Here is a 17,880-nt window from a genome sequence, read left to right on the forward strand (position 1 = left end):
TACCTCCTTGAGTACTGCTCAAGTGTGTCTCTCTCAGAACGTCGTCCCTGACCTTCTTGCTCCAACTCACTCTATCGCTTTGGAGGTTGAGAAGTCTGGACTGCTAGCAAAGGGTCTTTCCTCTTCCTTAGTGGAGTTAATTCAGCACTCCAGCAGGCCTTCTACTTCGAAGTCTTACTCAAAGAACTGGAAGTCTTTTGAGACGTGATGTTCTGCTCATGATCTTTTGGCACCTACCTGTAGTTTGACTGCTATTTTGCATTTTCTTCTGAATGGGTTTCAGTTGAATCTCTTTCCACTCTGAAAGCTCATTGCTTTGCGAAAAAGGTTTTTAGGGACTTTTCTGTTCCTTCGTCGATGTTACAATCTTTGGTGTCTAGACTGTTCTGATCTTTTGTCAATTGTAAGACCAGTTGAAAAATCCCTTTTCTCCAACTCAGAATCTTCCTACTCTTTTATATGCTTTGCAATTTTATCTCTTTGAGGATCTGGACACTGTAGACATAAAGATTGTTTCCTATAAAGTTATTTTCCTATTTCCTATCACCTTCCTGAGAACAATTAGGGAGCTGGGAGCCTTAAAATGCTGTCCTCTCTTCAGTTGATACTTTGGAAGATGGGGTAACTTTAAGGCCTAGCCTTACCTTTGCTGCAAAGGTTAGGTCTATTTTTGATAGAACTTAGGAAATAATTCTTCCTTCTTTCATTCCCTCTCCTTCCTCTCCGGAGGAACATTTGCTGAATACACTTGATGTTTAAAGATCTCTTTTCATTTATGTCACCAGGCCTCTGCAGTTCAGGAAAACCGACTCCTTGTTTGTGACTTTTGGACAGCCTGGAAAAGACAAGAAGGTGACTTTTATGACTCTGAGTAGGTGGATTAAGTTGTCAATTTGTCTGACTTTGCAAGGCTTTTTAGAATATCTTCCAGTTCAGGGATGGTCTACGAGAGGAATGGCCATCTCCTGGGTTGAATTCCAGTGAGTAACAATCTAGAAAATTCCTGGGGTGGCTACTTGGTCCTCAGAGCATACATTTGTCAAGCATTATGGCTTAATAATTTTTCTGTTTTGCATTTGAGTACCAATGTTTTGAACTCTGCATTACCCTTAGTCCATCTTGTCTTTGTCACAAACATTACATCCTGCCCACCTTCCCATCAGTCCTTTGGCAAGGGCTTGGCACCCAGGTTGGGTGCATGGGGCTAGCATTTAAGGATCCTCCTGTTCTTTCTTCCTGTTGGAAGGTGACATCACCTTACTTTGTAATGACTGTCACAAGGACGCAATGGACTAAGGCTAATGAAGATTACCAATAAGTAACCAACGCATCACCATTCTTTCTGAATGTGCGTGGCTCATTCCGCAGGACTTGTTCTTTGTATGATTCCTGGATTTTCAGAAGCCCTTTGATGGCAGCACCCCCACACTGAAAATTGTTTCAGCACCACTGTACAAGGGTCAGTTGTCATGCTCATCTGCGGCGTAAATTTGCATTGAAGTAGTCTAACTCCCCAGGCTTTGTCTTTTGCTCAATTTGCCTTTGTGAGTTTTCTCTCAATCACTGTCGACTTCCTTTGATCTTTCTTTCTTCTTTTACTTCACCTTCGCCTTCAGTGTATCTTTCGGCCCTCTTAAGGGACACACCCCCTTGTAGCAACTTCTATACTTCTGTCACCTAATTATTTTCCTATCCTTTCCCCTGTAACGTTGCTGATCCTAGCTATAGCATCACTATCCAGAATCTGTTCACCTGAGTTATGTTCCACTTATCCCCACGCATCTAATAATCAGCTCTTGGTCTCCCTCCACCTCTCACGAGACATAGTCTGAGGCAGTGTCTCCATCTTGGAGAGACAATCCCTTGCACTTGTGTTGTTCTACTGGCACTGCCGGCTTGAGCTTTGGTCATCAGTGGCAAAAGAAGGACTAATGGAAAGTGAACGTATACTGGAGCAACAGAGTGTATGGATTTATAAGAGCTTGATTAAATGAGAAAAAAAGAGTTTAGTTGAGAGAAAAAATGCAACCTGGCCCGTACAGGGATTGAACCCGCGACCTTGGCGTTATTAGCACCACGCTCTAACCAACTGAGCTAACCAGCCATGAGTACTAAATATATCCTTTTTCCATGTAATGCAGATAGATAGAAGAGTTGGTCTCACTATCGCAATTCCTTCATACTTTTCTACTTCCGCCCCCTGTCTGGATTTCAATAACAAGAGCTGTGGAGTGCTGCACGCCAGCCTCAGTGCCTCGTCTTTCACTCAATCTCACTGTGTGCTGTGATATCTTTGTAACATCGCTTGTTGCCGGAAAAAAAGGAAAGGATGGATAGTATTTTTATTCTTTTACAACAAAACCCAAAATGCATCGGCTTGCTTGCTCATTAAGTTTACAAGGCCAGCTGCTTTTGAGATATTATAATTATAGTGGTTATTTGGCGTTGGAGGTAAGAGAGTTTTTTTTAGGTCTGGTCGTTCCTTCTGCTTCAAATTACTTGAGCTCCTGTCAACAAAGTAACAACAAAACGTAGCCAACGGTTCGTTGCTCAAGCCTTCCCTACTGCGCCTTCCCATGTCTCTCCTGCCGACCACAGTGCAGGAAATCTGAGTTTGCATTTGCGCGAAGAGACGTACAACACAAGAAGGCGCGCTTTTGTGCGCCGGGCACCACCCGGCCTGTGCATTCCTCACTGTCGTGAGATCAGTTTACTCAGCAGAGCATGACGCTGCAATTGGTTAGTAGGGCAGGCCTGACCAGAATAGTATATTTCGGGTCATGTTTTTGATTGCATTTTTAAAACAGTAACAGAACTTAACTGCAATGTTTAAATAGGTCTAGACATATTTAAACAGTGTCAATTTAATAGAAGAATTGTGGACAATTCAGAGGGGAGGCACCAATGCTTTTTTTCCCCATTGGGTGGATGCGGCATTAAAGAGTTTGAAGACCACTGGTCTAAGTGGACACTAATATACCTGGATGCTCCTGAATCCTCGCAACAGATGGCAGCAAACCTGGCTGGAGAGCTACTGTGTTGGACTGATCCTGTCGATTCAAGTGGTCTTTCCTAGAGAGTCGGAGGTCATGGAAATAGATGGAGTTGATGGTAATCTTCAGGGCTTTGAAGTTTTCCCATCATCATCTGTCTCAAAAAAATGTGCTAGTAAAGACAGAGAATAAGGTAGCTGTCTTTTACATTAACCAACAGTGAAGTATGCATTCAAAATCCCTCAATGCAATAGCAGAACAATTGGGTTATTGGGCAGAGATCAACCTGTTGCACACGTCGGCAGTACACATCAAGGGCACCGACAATGTGATGGCAGACAGCTGGAGGTTTTCCAATTTTGCTGGAGTTGACGTTATCTAGGTCGTTGTTTTGAGAGATATGCCGAGAGTTTGTGAAACCCTTTCTGGATCTCTTTTCAACCAAGGACAATGCTCATCTTTGTCGATTCTGATCCAGGCTTCCGGAACAAGGAGACTAGGTAGTGGACGTATTGGTGATAAAGTGGCTGAGAAGTCTCCTTTATACATTCCCCCACTTTTTATTGATCCAGATGGATCTCTTCAAGTCTCAGCAGGGGGAGGGAACTTTATTCTTGTGGGCCCTTATTGGCCAGAGATGTCATGGTTTCCTCTTCTGAACCCCTGGCTCTTCTACCTCCTTGAGTACTGCTCACGTGTGTCTCTCTCAGAACGTCGTCCCTGACCTTCTTGCTCCAACTCACTCTATCGCTTTGGAGGTTGAGAAGTCTGGACTGCTAGCAAAGGGTCTTTCCTCTTCCTTAGTGGAATTAATTCAGCACTCCAGCAGGCCTTCTACTTAGAAGTCTTACTCAAAGAACTGGAAGTCTTTTGAGACGTGATGTTCTGCTCATGATTTTTTGGCACCTACCTGTAGTTTGTCTGCTATTTTGCATTTTCTTCTGAATGGGTTTCAGTCGAATCTCTTTCCACTCTGAAAGCTCATTGCTTTGCGATAAAGGTTTTTAGGGACTTTTCTGTACCTTCGTCGATGTTACAATCTTTGGTGTCTAGACTGTTCTGATCTTTTGTCAATTGTAAGACCAGTTGAAAAATCCCTTTTCTCCAACTCAGAATCTTCCTACTCTTTTATAGGCTTTGCAATTTTATCTCTTTGAGGATCTGGACACTGCATACATAAAGATTGTTTCCTATAAAGTTATTTTCCTATTTCCTATCACCTTCCTGAGAACAATTGGGGAGCTGGGAGCCTTAAAATGCTGTCCTCTCTTCAGTTGATACTTTGGAAGATGGGGTAACTTTAAGGCCTAGCCTTACCTTTGCTGCAAAGGTTAAGTCTATTTTTGATAGATCTTAGGAAATAATTCTTCCTTCTTTCATTCCCTCTCCTTCCTCTCCGGAGGAACATTTGCTGAATATACTTGATGTTTAAAGAGCTCTTTTCATTTATGTCACCAGGCCTCTGCAGTTCAGGAAAACCGACTCCTTGTTTGTGACTTTTGGACAGCCTGGAAAAGACAAGAAGGTGACTTTTATGACTCTAAGTAGGTGGATTAAGTTGTCAATTTTTCTGGCTTTGCAAGGCTTTTTAGAATATCTTCCAGTTCAGGGATGGTCTACGAGAGGAACGGCCACCTCCTGGGTTGAATTCCAGTGAGTAACAATCTAGGAAATTCCTAGGGTGGCTACTTGGTCCTCAGAGCATACATTTGTCAAGCATTATGGCTTAATAATTTTTCTGTTTTGCATTTGAGTACCAATGTTTTGAACTCTGCATTACCCTTAGTCCATCTTGTCTTTGTCACAAACATTACATCCTGCCCACCTTCCTATCAGTCCTTTGGCAAGGGCTTGACACCCAGGTTGGGTGCATGGGGCTAGCATTTAAGGATCCTCCTGTTCTTTCTTCCTGTTGGAAGGTGACATCACCTTACTTTGTAATGACTGTCACAAGGACGCAATGGACTAAGGCTAATGAAGATTACCAATAAGTAACCAACGCATCACCATTCTTTCTGAATGTGCGTGGCTCATTCCGCAGGACTTGTTCTTTGTATGATTCCTGGATTTTCAGAAGCCCTTTGATGGCAGCACACCCACACTGAAAATTGTTTCAGCACCACTGTACAAGGGTCAGTTGTCATGCTCATCTGCGGCGTAAATTTGCATTGAAGTAGTCTAACTCCCCAGGCTTTGTCTTTTGCTCAATTTGCCTTTGTGAGTTTTCTCTCAATCACTGTTGACTTCCTTTGATCTTTCTTTCTTCTTTTACTTCACCTTCGCCTTCAGTGTATCTTTCGGCCCTCTTAAGAGACACACCCCCTTGTAGCCACTTCTATACTTCTGTCACCTAATTATTTTCCTATCCTTTCCCCTGTAACGTTGCTGATCCTAGCTATAGCATCACTATCCAGAATCTGTTCACCTGAGTTATGTTCCTCTTATCCCCACGCATATAATAATCAGCTCTTGGTCTCCCTCCACCTCTCACCAGACATAGTCTGAGGCAGTGTCTCCATCTTGGAGAGACAATCCCTTGCACTTGTGTTGTTCTACTGGCACTGCCGGCTTGAGCTTTGGTCAGCAGTGGCAAAAGAAGGACTAATGGAAAGTGAACATATACTGGAGCAACAGAGTGTATGGATTTATAAGAGCTTGATTAAATGAGAAAAAAAGAGTTTAGTTGAGAGTAAAAATTCAACCTGGCCCATACGGGGATTGAACCCGCGACCTTGGCGTTATTAGCACCACGCTCTAACCAACTGAGCTAACCGGCCATGAGTACTAAATATATCCTTTTTCCATGTAATGCAGATAGATAGAAGAGTTGGTCTCACTATCGCAATTCCTTCCTACTTTTCTCCTTCCGCCCCCTGTCTGCATTTCAATAACAAGAGCTGTGGAGTGCTGCACGCCAGCCTCAGTGCCTCGTCTTTCACTCAATCTCACTGTGTGCTGTGATATCTTTGTAACATCGCTTGTTGCCGGAAAAAAAGGAAAGGATGGATAGTATTTTTATTCTTTTACAACAAAACCCAAAATGCATCGGCTTGCTTGCTCATTAAGTTTACAAGGCCAGCTGCTTTTGAGATATTATAATTATAGTGGTTATTCGGCGTTGGAGGTAAGAGAGTTTTTTTTAGGTCTGGTCGTTCCTTCTGCTTCAAATTACTTGAGCTCATGTCAACAAAGTAACAACAAAACATAGCCAACGGTTCGTTGCTCAAGCCTTCCCTACTGCGCCTTCCCATGTCTCTCCTGCCGACCACAGTGCAGGAAATCTGATTTTGCATTTGCGCGAAGAGACGTACAACACAAGAAGGCGCGCTTTTGTGCGCCGGGCACCACCCGGCCTGTGCATTCCTCACTGTCGTGAGATCACTTTACTCAGCAGAGCATGATGCTGCAATTGGTTAGTAGGGCAGGCCTGACCAGAATAGTATATTTGGGGTCATGTATTTGATTGCATTTTTAAAACAGTAACAGAACTTAACTGCAATGTTTAAATAGGTCTAGACATATTTAAACAGTGTCAATTTAATAGAAGAATTGTGGACAATTCAGAGGGGAGGCACCAATGTTTTTTTTCCCATTGGGTGGATGCGGCATTAAAGAGTTTGAAGACCACTGGTCTAAGTGGACACTAATATACCTGGATGCTCCTGAATCCTCGCAACAGATGCCAGCAAACCTGGCTGGAGAGCTACTGTGTTGGACAGATCCTGTCGATTCAAGTGCTCTTTCCTAGAGAGTCGGAGGTCATGGAAATAGATGGAGTTGATGGTAATCGTCAGGGCTTTGAAGTTTTCCCATCATCATCTGTCTCAAAAAAATGTGCTAGTAAAGACAGAGAATAAGGTAGCTGTCTTTTACATTAACCAACAGTGAAGCATGCATTCAAAATCCCTCAATGCAATAGCAGAACAATTGGGTTATTGGGCAGAGATCAACCTGCTGCACACGTCGGCAGTACACATCAAGGGCACCGACAATGTGATGGCAGACAGCTGGAGGTTTCCAAATTTGCTGGAGTTGACGTTATCCAGGTCGTTGTTTTGAGAGATATGCCGAGAGTTTGTGAAACCCTTTCTGGATCTCTTTTCAAACAAGGACAATGCTCATCTTTGTCGATTCTGATCCAGGCTTCCGGAACAAGGAGCCTAGGTAGTGGACGTATTGGTGATAAAGTGGCTGAGAAGTCTCCTTTATACATTCCCCCACTTTTTATTGATCCAGATGGTTCTCTTCAAGTCTCAGCAGGGGGGAGGGAACTTTATTCTTGTGGGCCCTTATTGGCCAAAGATGTCATGGTTTCCTCTTCTGAACCCCTGGCTCTTCTACCTCCTTGAGTACTGCTCAAGTGTGTCTCTCTCAGAACGTCGTCCCTGACCTTCTTGCTCCAATTCACTCTATCGCTTTGGAGGTTGAGAAGTCTGGACTGCTAGCAAAGGGTCTTTCCTCTTCCTTAGTGGAGTTAATTCAGCACTCCAGCAGGCCTTCTACTTCGAAGTCTTACTCAAGGAACTGGAAGTCTTTTGAGACGTGATGTTCTGCTCATGATCTTTTGGCACATACCTGTAGTTTGTCTGCTATTTTGCATTTTCTTCTGAATGGGTTTCACTTGAATCTCTTTCCACTCTGAAAGCTCATTGCTTTGCGATAAAGGTTTTTAGGGACTTTTCTGTACCTTCGTCGATGTTACAATCTTTGGTGTCTAGACTGTTCTGATCTTTTATCAATTGTAAGACCAGTTGAAAAATCCCTTTTCTCCAACTCAGAATCTTCCTACTCTTTTATAGGCTTTGCAATTTTATCTCTTTGAGGATCTGGATAGTGTAGACATAAAGATTGTTTCCTATAAAGTTATTTTCCTATTTCCTATCACCTTGCTGAGAACAATTGGGGTGCTGGGAGCCTTAAAATGCTGTCCTCTCTTCATTTGATACTTTGGAAGATGGGGTAACTTTAAGGCCTAGCCTTACCTTTGCTGCAAAGGTTAAGTCTATTTTTGATAGATCTTAGGAAATAATTCTTCCTTCTTTCATTCCCTCTCCTTCCTCTCCGGAGGAACATTTGCTGAATACACTTGATGTTTAAAGAGCTCTTTTCATTCATGTCACCAGGCCTCTGCAGTTCAGGAAAACCGACTCCTTGTTTGTGACTTTTGGACAGCCTGGAAAAGACAAGAAGGTGACTTTTATGACTCTGAGTAGGTGGATTAAGTTGTCAATTTTTCTGGCTTTGCAAGGCTTTTTAGAATATCTTCCAGTTCAGGGATGGTCTACGAGAGGAATGGCCACCTCCTGGGTTGAATTCCAGTGAGTAACAATCTAGGAAATTCCTAGGGTGGCTACTTGGTCCTCAGAGCATACATTTGTCAAGCATTATGGTTTAATAATTTTTCTGTTTTGCATTTGAGTACCAATGTTTTGAACTCTGCATTACCCTTAGTCCATCTTGTCTTTGTCACAAACATTACATCCTGCCCACCTTCCTATCAGTCCTTTGGCAAGGGCTTGGCACCCAGGTTGGGTGCATGGGGCTAGCATTTAAGGATCCTCCTGTTCTTTCTTCCTGTTGGAAGGTGACATCACCTTACTTTGTAATGACTGTCACAAGGACGCAATGGACTAAGGCTAATGAAGATTACCAATAAGTAACCAACGCATCACCATTCTTTCTGAATGTGCGTGGCTCATTCCGCAGGACTTGTTCTTTGTATGATTCCTGGATTTTCAGAAGCCCTTTGATGGCAGCACCCCCACACTGAAAATTGTTTCAGCACCACTGTACAAGGGTCAGTTGTCATGCTCATCTGCGGCGTAAATTTGCATTGAAGTAGTCTAACTCCCCAGGCTTTGTCTTTTGCTCAATTTGCCTTTGTGAGTTTTCTCTCAATCACTGTCGACTTCCTTTGATCTTTCTTTCTTCTTTTACTTCACCTTCGCCTTCAGTGTATCTTTCGGCCCTCTTAAGAGACACACCCCCTTGTAGCCACTTCTATACTTCTGTCACCTAATTATTTTCCTATCCTTTCCCCTGTAACGTTGCTGATCCTAGCTATAGCATCACTATCCAGAATCTGTTCACCTGAGTTATGTTCCTCTTATCCCCACGCATCTAATAATCAGCTCTTGGTCTCCCTCCACCTCTCACGAGACATAGTCTGAGGCAGTGTCTCCATCTTGGAGAGACAATCCCTTGCACTTGTGTTGTTCTACAGGCACTGCCGGCTTGAGCTTTGGTCAGCAGTGGCAAAAGAAGGACTAATGGAAAGTGAATGTATACTGGAGCAACAGAGTGTATGGATTTATAAGAGCTTGATTAAATGAGAAAAAAAGAGTTTAGTTGAGAGAAAAAATGCAACTTGGCCAATACGGGGATTGATCCCGCGACCTTGGCGTTATTAGCACCACGCTCTAACCAACTGAGCTAACCGGCCATGAGTACTAAATATATCCTTTTTCCATGTAATGCAGATAGATAGAAGAGGTGGTCTCACTATCGCAATTCCTTCCTACTTTTCTCCTTCCGCCCCCTGTCTGCATTTCAATAACAAGAGCTGTGGAGTGCTGCACGCCAGCCTCAGTGCCTCGTCTTTCACTCAATCTCACTGTGTGCTGTGATATCTTTGTAACATCGCTTGTTGCCGGGAAAAAAGGAAAGGATGGATAGTATTTTTATTCTTTTACAACAAAACCCAAAATGCATCGGCTTGCTTGCTCATTAAGTTTACAAGGCCAGCTGCTTTTGAGATATTATAATTATATTGGTTATTCGGCGTTGGAGGTAAGAGAGTTTTTTTTAGGTCTGGTCGTTCCTTCTGCTTCAAATTACTTGAGCTCATGTCAACAAAGTAACAACAAAACATAGCCAACGGTTCGTTGCTCAAGCCTTCCCTTCTGCGCCTTCCCATGTCTCTCCTGCCGACCACAGTGCAGGAAATCTGATTTTGCATTTGCGCGAAGAGACGTACAACACAAGAAGGCGCGCTTTTGTGCGCCGGGCACCACCCGGCCTGTGCATTCCTCACTGTCGTGAGATCACTTTACTCAGCAGAGCATGACGCTGCAATTGGTTAGTAGGGCAGGCCTGACCAGAATAGTATATTTGGGGTCATGTATTTGATTGCATTTTTAAAACAGTAACAGAACTTAACTGCAATGTTTAAATAGGTCTAGACATATTTAAACAGTGTCAATTTAATAGAAGAATTGTGGACAATTCAGAGGGGAGGCACCAATGTTTTTTTTCCCATTGGGTGGATGCGGCATTAAAGAGTTTGAAGACCACTGGTCTAAGTGGACACTAATATACCTGGATGCTCCTGAATCCTCGCAACAGATGCCAGCAAACCTGGCTGGAGAGCTACTGTGTTGGACAGATCCTGTCGATTCAAGTGGTCTTTCCTAGAGAGTCGGAGGTCATGGAAATAGATGGAGTTGATGGTAATCGTCAGGGCTTTGAAGTTTTCCCATCATCATCTGTCTCAAAAAAATGTGCTAGTAAAGACAGAGAATAAGGTAGCTGTCTTTTACATTAACCAACAGTGAAGCATGCATTCAAAATCCCTCAATGCAATAGCAGAACAATTGGGTTATTGGGCAGAGATCAACCTGCTGCACACGTCGGCAGTACACATCAAGGGCACCGACAATGTGATGGCAGACAGCTGGAGGTTTCCAAATTTGATGGAGTTACCGTTATCCAGGTCGTTGTTTTGAGAGATATGCCGAGAGTTTGTGAAACCCTTTCTGGATCTCTTTTCAAACAAGGACAATGCTCATCTTTGTCGATTCTGATCCAGGCTTCCGGAACAAGGAGCCTAGGTAGATGACGTATTGGTGATAAAGTGGCTGAGAAGTCTCCTTTATACATTCCCCCACTTTTTATTGATCCAGATGGTTCTCTTCAAGTCTCAGCAGGGGGGAGGGAACTTTATTCTTGTGGGCCCTTATTGGCCAAAGATGTCATGGTTTCCTCTTCTGAACCCCTGGCTCTTCTACCTCCTTGAGTACTGCTCAAGTGTGTCTCTCTCAGAACGTCGTCCCTGACCTTCTTGCTCCAACTCACTCTATCGCTTTGGAGGTTGAGAAGTCTGGACTGCTAGCAAAGGGTCTTTCCTCTTCCTTAGTGGAGTTAATTCAGCACTCCAGCAGGCCTTTTACTTCGAAGTCTTACTCAAGGAACTGGAAGTCTTTTGAGACGTGATGTTCTGCTCATGATCTTTTGGCACCTACCTGTAGTTTGTCTGCTATTTTGCATTTTCTTCTGAATGGGTTTCACTTGAATGTCTTTCCACTCTCAAAGCTCATTGCTTTGCGATAAAGGTTTTTAGGGACTTTTCTGTACCTTTGTCGATGTTACAATCTTTGGTGTCTGGACTGTTCTGATCTTTTGTCAATTGTAAGACCAGTTGAAAAATCCCTTTTCTCCAACTCAGAATCTTCCTACTCTTTTATAGGCTTTGCAATTTTATCTCTTTGAGGATCTGGATACTGTAGACATAAAGATTGTTTCCTATAAAGTTATTTTCCTATTTCCTATCACCTTGCTGAGAACAATTGGGGAGCTGGGAGCCTTAAAATGCTGTCCTCTCTTCATTTGATACTTTGGAAGATGGGGTAACTTTAAGGCCTAGCCTTACCTTTGCTGCAAAGGTTAAGTCTATTTTTGATAGATCTTAGGAAATAATTCTTCCTTCTTTCATTCCCTCTCCTTCCTCTCCGGAGGAACATTTGCTGAATGCACTTGATGTTTAAAGAGCTCTTTTCATTCATGTCACCCGGCCTCTGCAGTTCAGGAAAACCGACTCCTTGTTTGTGACTTTTGGACAGCCTGGAAAAGACAAGAAGGTGACTTTTATGACTCTGAGTAGGTGGATTAAGTTGTCAATTTTTCTGGCTTTGCAAGGCTTTTTAGAATATCTTCCAGTTCAGGGATGGTCTACGAGAGGAATGGCCACCTCCTGGGTTGAATTCCAGTGAGTAACAATCTAGGAAATTCCTAGGGTGGCTACTTGGTCCTCAGAGCATACATTTGTCAAGCATTATGGCTTAATAATTTTTCGGTTTTGCATTTGAGTACCAATGTTTTGAACTCTGCATTACCCTTAGTCCATCTTGTCTTTGTCACAAACATTACATCCTGCCCACCTTCCCATCAGTCCTTTGGCAAGGGCTTGGCACCCAGGTTGGGTGCATGGGGCTAGCATTTAAGGATCCTCCTGTTCTTTCTTCCTGTTGGAAGGTGACATCACCTTACTTTGTAATGACTGTCACAAGGACGCAATGGACTAAGGCTAATGAAGATTACCAATAAGTAACCAACGCATCACCACTCTTTCTGAATGTGCGTGGCTCATTCCGCAGGACTAGTTCTTTGTATGATTCCTGGATTTTCAGAAGCCCTTTGATGGCAGCACCCCCACACTGAAAATTGTTTCAGCACCACTGTACAAGGGTCAGTTGTCATGCTCATCTGCGGCGTAAATTTGCATTGAAGTAGTCTAACTCCCCAGGCTTTGTCTTTTGCTCAATTTGCCTTTGTGAGTTTTCTCTCAATCACTGTCGACTTCCTTTGATCTTTCTTTCTTCTTTTACTTCACCTTCGCCTTCAGTGTATCTTTCGGCCCTCTTAAGAGACACACCCCCTTGTAGACACTTCTATACTTCTGTCACCTAATTATTTTCCTATCCTTTCCCCTGTAACGTTGCTGATCCTAGCTATAGCATCACTATCCAGAATCTGTTCACCTGAGTTATGTTCCTCTTATCCCCACGCATCTAATAATCAGCTCTTGGTCTCCCTCCACCTCTCACGAGACATAGTCTGAGGCAGTGTCTCCATCTTGGAGAGACAATCCCTTGCACTTGTGTTGTTCTACTGGCACTGCCGGCTTGAGCTTTGGTCAGCAGTGGCAAAAGAAGGACTAATGGAAAGTGAACGTATACTGGAGCAACAGAGTGTATGGATTTATAAGAGCTTGATTAAATGAGAAAAAAAGAGTTTAGTTGAGAGAAAAAATGCAACCTGGCACATACGGGGATTGAACCCGCGACCTTGACGTTATTAGCACCACGCTCTAACCAACTGAGCTAACCAGCCATGAGTACTAAATATATCCTTTTTCCATGTAATGCAGATAGATAGAAGAGTTGGTCTCACTATCGCAATTCCTTCATACTTTTCTCCTTCCGCCCCCTGTCTGCATTTCAATAACAAGAGCTGTGGAGTGCTGCACGCCAGCCTCAGTGCCTCGTCTTTCACTCAATCTCACTGTGTGCTGTGATATCTTTGTAACATCGCTTGTTGCTGGAAAAAAAGGAAAGGATGGATAGTATTTTTATTCTTTTACAACAAAACCCAAAATGCATCGGCTTGCTTGCTCATTAAGTTTACAAGGCCAGCTGCTTTTGAGATATTATAATTATAGTGGTTATTCGGCGTTGGAGGTAAGAGAGTTTTTTTTAGGTCTGGTCGTTCCTTCTGCTTCAAATTACTTGAGCTCATGTCAACAAAGTAACAACAAAACATAGCCAACGGTTCGTTGCTCAAGCCTTCCCTACTGCGCCTTCCCATGTCTCTCCTGCCGACCACAGTGCAGGAAATCTGATTTTGCATTTGCGCGAAGAGACGTACAACACAAGAAGGCGCGCTTTTGTGCGCCGGGCACCACCCGGCCTGTGCATTCCTCACTGTCGTGAGATCACTTTACTCAGCAGAGCATGATGCTGCAATTGGTTAGTAGGGCAGGCCTGACCAGAATAGTATATTTGGGGTCATGTATTTGATTGCATTTTTAAAACAGTAACAGAACTTAACTGCAATGTTTAAATAGGTCTAGACATATTTAAACAGTGTCAATTTAATAGAAGAATTGTGGACAATTCAGAGGGGAGGCACCAATGTTTTTTTTCCCATTGGGTGGATGCGGCATTAAAGAGTTTGAAGACCACTGGTCTAAGTGGACACTAATATACCTGGATGCTCCTGAATCCTCGCAACAGATGCCAGCAAACCTGGCTGGAGAGCTACTGTGTTGGACAGATCCTGTCGATTCAAGTGCTCTTTCCTAGAGAGTCGGAGGTCATGGAAATAGATGGAGTTGATGGAAATCGTCAGGGCTTTGAAGTTTTCCCATCATCATCTGTCTCAAAAAAATGTGCTAGTAAAGACAGAGAATAAGGTAGCTGTCTTTTACATTAACCAACAGTGAAGCATGCATTCAAAATCCCTCAATGCAATAGCAGAACAATTGGGTTATTGGGCCGAGATCAACCTGCTGCACACGTCGGCAGTACACATCAAGGGCACCGACAATGTGATGGCAGACAGCTGGAGGTTTCCAAATTTGCTGGAGTTGACGTTATCCAGGTCGTTGTTTTGAGAGATATGCCGAGAGTTTGTGAAACCCTTTCTGGATCTCTTTTCAAACAAGGACAATGCTCATCTTTGTCGATTCTGATCCAGGCTTCCGGAACAAGGAGCCTAGGTAGTGGACGTATTGGTGATAAAGTGGCTGAGAAGTCTCCTTTATACATTCCCCCACTTTTTATTGATCCAGATGGTTCTCTTCAAGTCTCAGCAGGGGGGAGGGAACTTTATTCTTGTGGGCCCTTATTGGCCAAAGATGTCATGGTTTCCTCTTCTGAACCCCTGGCTCTTCTACCTCCTTGAGTACTGCTCAAGTGTGTCTCTCTCAGAACGTCGTCCCTGACCTTCTTGCTCCAACTCACTCTATCGCTTTGGAGGTTGAGAAGTCTGGACTGCTAGCAAAGGGTCTTTCCTCTTCCTTAGTGGAGTTAATTCAGCACTCCAGCAGGCCTTCTACTTCGAAGTCTTACTCAAGGAACTGGAAGTCTTTTGAGACGTGATGTTCGCTCATGATCTTTTGGCACCTACCTGTAGTTTGTCTGCTATTTTGCATTTTCTTCTGAATGGGTTTCACTTGAATCTCTTTCCACTCTGAAAGCTCATTGCTTTGCGATAAAGGTTTTTAGGGACTTTTCTGTACCTTCGTCGATGTTACAATCTTTGGTGTCTAGACTGTTCTGATCTTTTATCAATTGTAAGACCAGTTGAAAAATCCCTTTTCTCCAACTCAGAATCTTCCTACTCTTTTATAGGCTTTGCAATTTTATCTCTTTGAGGATCTGGATAGTGTAGACATAAAGATTGTTTCCTATAAAGTTATTTTCCTATTTCCTATCACCTTGCTGAGAACAATTGGGGTGCTGGGAGCCTTAAAATGCTGTCCTGTCTTCATTTGATACTTTGGAAGATGGGGTAACTTTAAGGCCTAGCCTTACCTTTGCTGCAAAGGTTAAGTCTATTTTTGATAGATCTTAGGAAATAATTCTTCCTTCTTTCATTCCCTCTCCTTCCTCTCCGGAGGAACATTTGCTGAATACACTTGATGTTTAAAGAGCTCTTTTCATTCATGTCACCAGGCCTCTGCAGTTCAGGAAAACCGACTCCTTGTTTGTGACTTTTGGACAGCCTGGAAAAGACAAGAAGGTGACTTTTATGACTCTGAGTAGGTGGATTAAGTTGTCAATTTTTCTGGCTTTGCAAGGCTTTTTAGAATATCTTCCAGTTCAGGGATGGTCTACGAGAGGAATGGCCACCTCCTGGGTTGAATTCCAGTGAGTAACAATCTAGGAAATTCCTAGGGTGCCTACTTGGTCCTCAGAGCATACATTTGTCAAGCATTATGGCTTAATAATTTTTCGGTTTTGCATTTGAGTACCAATGTTTTGAACTCTGCATTACCCTTAGTCCATCTTGTCTTTGTCACAAACATTACATCCTGCCCACCTTCCCATCAGTCCTTTGGCAAGGGCTTGGCACCCAGGTTGGGTGCATGGGGCTAGCATTTAAGGATCCTCCTGTTCTTTCTTCCTGTTGGAAGGTGACATCACCTTACTTTGTAATGACTGTCACAAGGACGCAATGGACTAAGGCTAATGAAGATTACCAATAAGTAACCAACGCATCACCACTCTTTCTGAATGTGCGTGGCTCATTCCGCAGGACTAGTTCTTTGTATGATTCCTGGATTTTTAGAAGCCCTTTGATGGCAGCACCCCCACACTGAAAATTGTTTCAGCACCACTGTACAAGGGTCAGTTCTCATGCTCATCTGCGGCGTAAATTTGCATTGAAGTAGTCTAACTCCCCAGGCTTTGTCTTTTGCTCAATTTGCCTTTGTGAGTTTTACTCTCAATCACTGTCGACTTCCTTTGATCTTTCTTTCTTCTTTTACTTCACCTTCGCCTTCAGTGTATCTTTCGGCCCTCTTAAGAGACACACCCCCTTGTAGCCACTTCTATACTTCTGTCACCTAATTATTTTCCTATCCTTTCCCCTGTAACGTTGCTGATCCTAGCTATAGCATCACTATCCAGAATCTGTTCACCTGAGTTATGTTCCTCTTATCCCCACGCATCTAATAATCAGCTCTTGGTCTCCCTCCACCTCTCACGAGACATAGTCTGAGGCAGTGTCTCCATCTTGGAGAGACAATCCCTTGCACTTGTGTTGTTCTACTGGCACTGCCGGCTTGAGCTTTGGTCAGCAGTGGCAAAAGAAGGACTAATGGAAAGTGAACGTATACTGGAGCAACAGAGTGTATGGATTTATAAGAGCTTGATTAAATGAGAAAAAAAGAGTTTAGTTGAGAGAAAAAATGCAACCTGGCCCATACGGGGATTGAACCCGCGACCTTGGCGCTATTAGCACCACGCTCTAACCAACTGAGCTAACCGGCCATGAGTACTAAATATATCCTTTTTCCATGTAATGCAGATAGATAGAAGAGTTGGTCTCACTATCGCAATTCCTTCATACTTTTCTCCTTCCGCCCCCTGTCTGCATTTCAATAACAAGAGCTGTGGAGTGCTGCACGCCAGCCTCAGTGCCTCGTCTTTCACTCAATCTCACTGTGTGCTGTGATATCTTTGTAACATCGCTTGTTGCCGGAAAAAAAGGAAAGGATGGATAGTATTTTTATTCTTTTACAACAAAACCCAAAATGCATCGGCTTGCTTGCTCATTAAGTTTACAAGGCCAGCTGCTTTTGAGATATTATAATTATAGTGGTTATTCGGCGTTGGAGGTAAGAGAGTTTTTTTTAGGTCTGGTCGTTCCTTCTGCTTCAAATTACTTGAGCTCATGTCAACAAAGTAACAACAAAACATAGCCAACGGTTCGTTGCTCAAGCCTTCCCTACTGCGCCTTCCAATGTCTCTCCTGCCGACCACAGTGCAGGAAATCTGAGTTTGCATTTGCGCGAAGAGACGTACAACACAAGAAGGCGCGCTTTTGTGCGCCGGGCACCACCCGGCCTGTGCATTCCTCACTGTCGTGAGATCAGTTTACTCAGCAGAGCATGACGCTGCAATTGGTTAGTAGGGCAGGCCTGACCAGAATAGTATATTTGGGGTCATGTTTTTGATTGCATTTTTAAAACAGTAACAGAACTTAACTGCAATGTTTAAATAGGTCTAGACATATTTAAACAGTGTCAATTTAATAGAAGAATTGTGGACAATTGAGAGGGGAGGCACCAATGTTTTTTTTCCCCATTGGGTGGATGCGGCATTAATGAGTTTGAAGACCACTGGTCTAAGTGGACACTAATATACCTGGATGCTCCTGAATCCTCGCAACAGATGGCAGCAAACCTGGCTGGAGAGCTACTGTGTTGGACTGATCCTGTCGATTCAAGTGGTCTTTCCTAGAGAGTCGGAGGTCATGGAAATAGATGGAGTTGATGGTAATCTTCAGGGCTTTGAAGTTTTCCCATCATCATCTGTCTCAAAAAAATGTGCTAGTAAAGACAGAGAATAAGGTAGCTGTCTTTTACATTAACCAACAGTGAAGT

General features: G+C 43.3%; 4 non-coding genes across 4 annotated transcripts; all 4 read right to left on the reverse strand.

Moving 5' to 3' along the window:
• Nucleotides 1–2,030: 2,030 nt before the first annotated feature.
• TRNAI-AAU (transfer RNA isoleucine (anticodon AAU)) lies at nt 2,031–2,104 on the reverse strand. Its single transcript has one exon. It is a non-coding gene; the product is annotated as a tRNA-Ile (tRNA).
• A 3,592-nt stretch (nt 2,105–5,696) lies between these two features.
• On the reverse strand, nt 5,697–5,770 carry TRNAI-AAU (transfer RNA isoleucine (anticodon AAU)). Its single transcript has one exon. It is a non-coding gene; the product is annotated as a tRNA-Ile (tRNA).
• A 3,591-nt stretch (nt 5,771–9,361) lies between these two features.
• TRNAI-AAU (transfer RNA isoleucine (anticodon AAU)) lies at nt 9,362–9,435 on the reverse strand. The gene has a single exon. It is a non-coding gene; the product is annotated as a tRNA-Ile (tRNA).
• A 7,256-nt stretch (nt 9,436–16,691) lies between these two features.
• On the reverse strand, nt 16,692–16,765 carry TRNAI-AAU (transfer RNA isoleucine (anticodon AAU)). Its single transcript has one exon. It is a non-coding gene; the product is annotated as a tRNA-Ile (tRNA).
• Nucleotides 16,766–17,880: the final 1,115 nt, after the last annotated feature.

This window comes from Pleurodeles waltl, chromosome 12, assembly GCF_031143425.1.
Source record: "Pleurodeles waltl isolate 20211129_DDA chromosome 12, aPleWal1.hap1.20221129, whole genome shotgun sequence".
Taxonomy (NCBI): Eukaryota; Metazoa; Chordata; class Amphibia; order Caudata; family Salamandridae; genus Pleurodeles; species Pleurodeles waltl.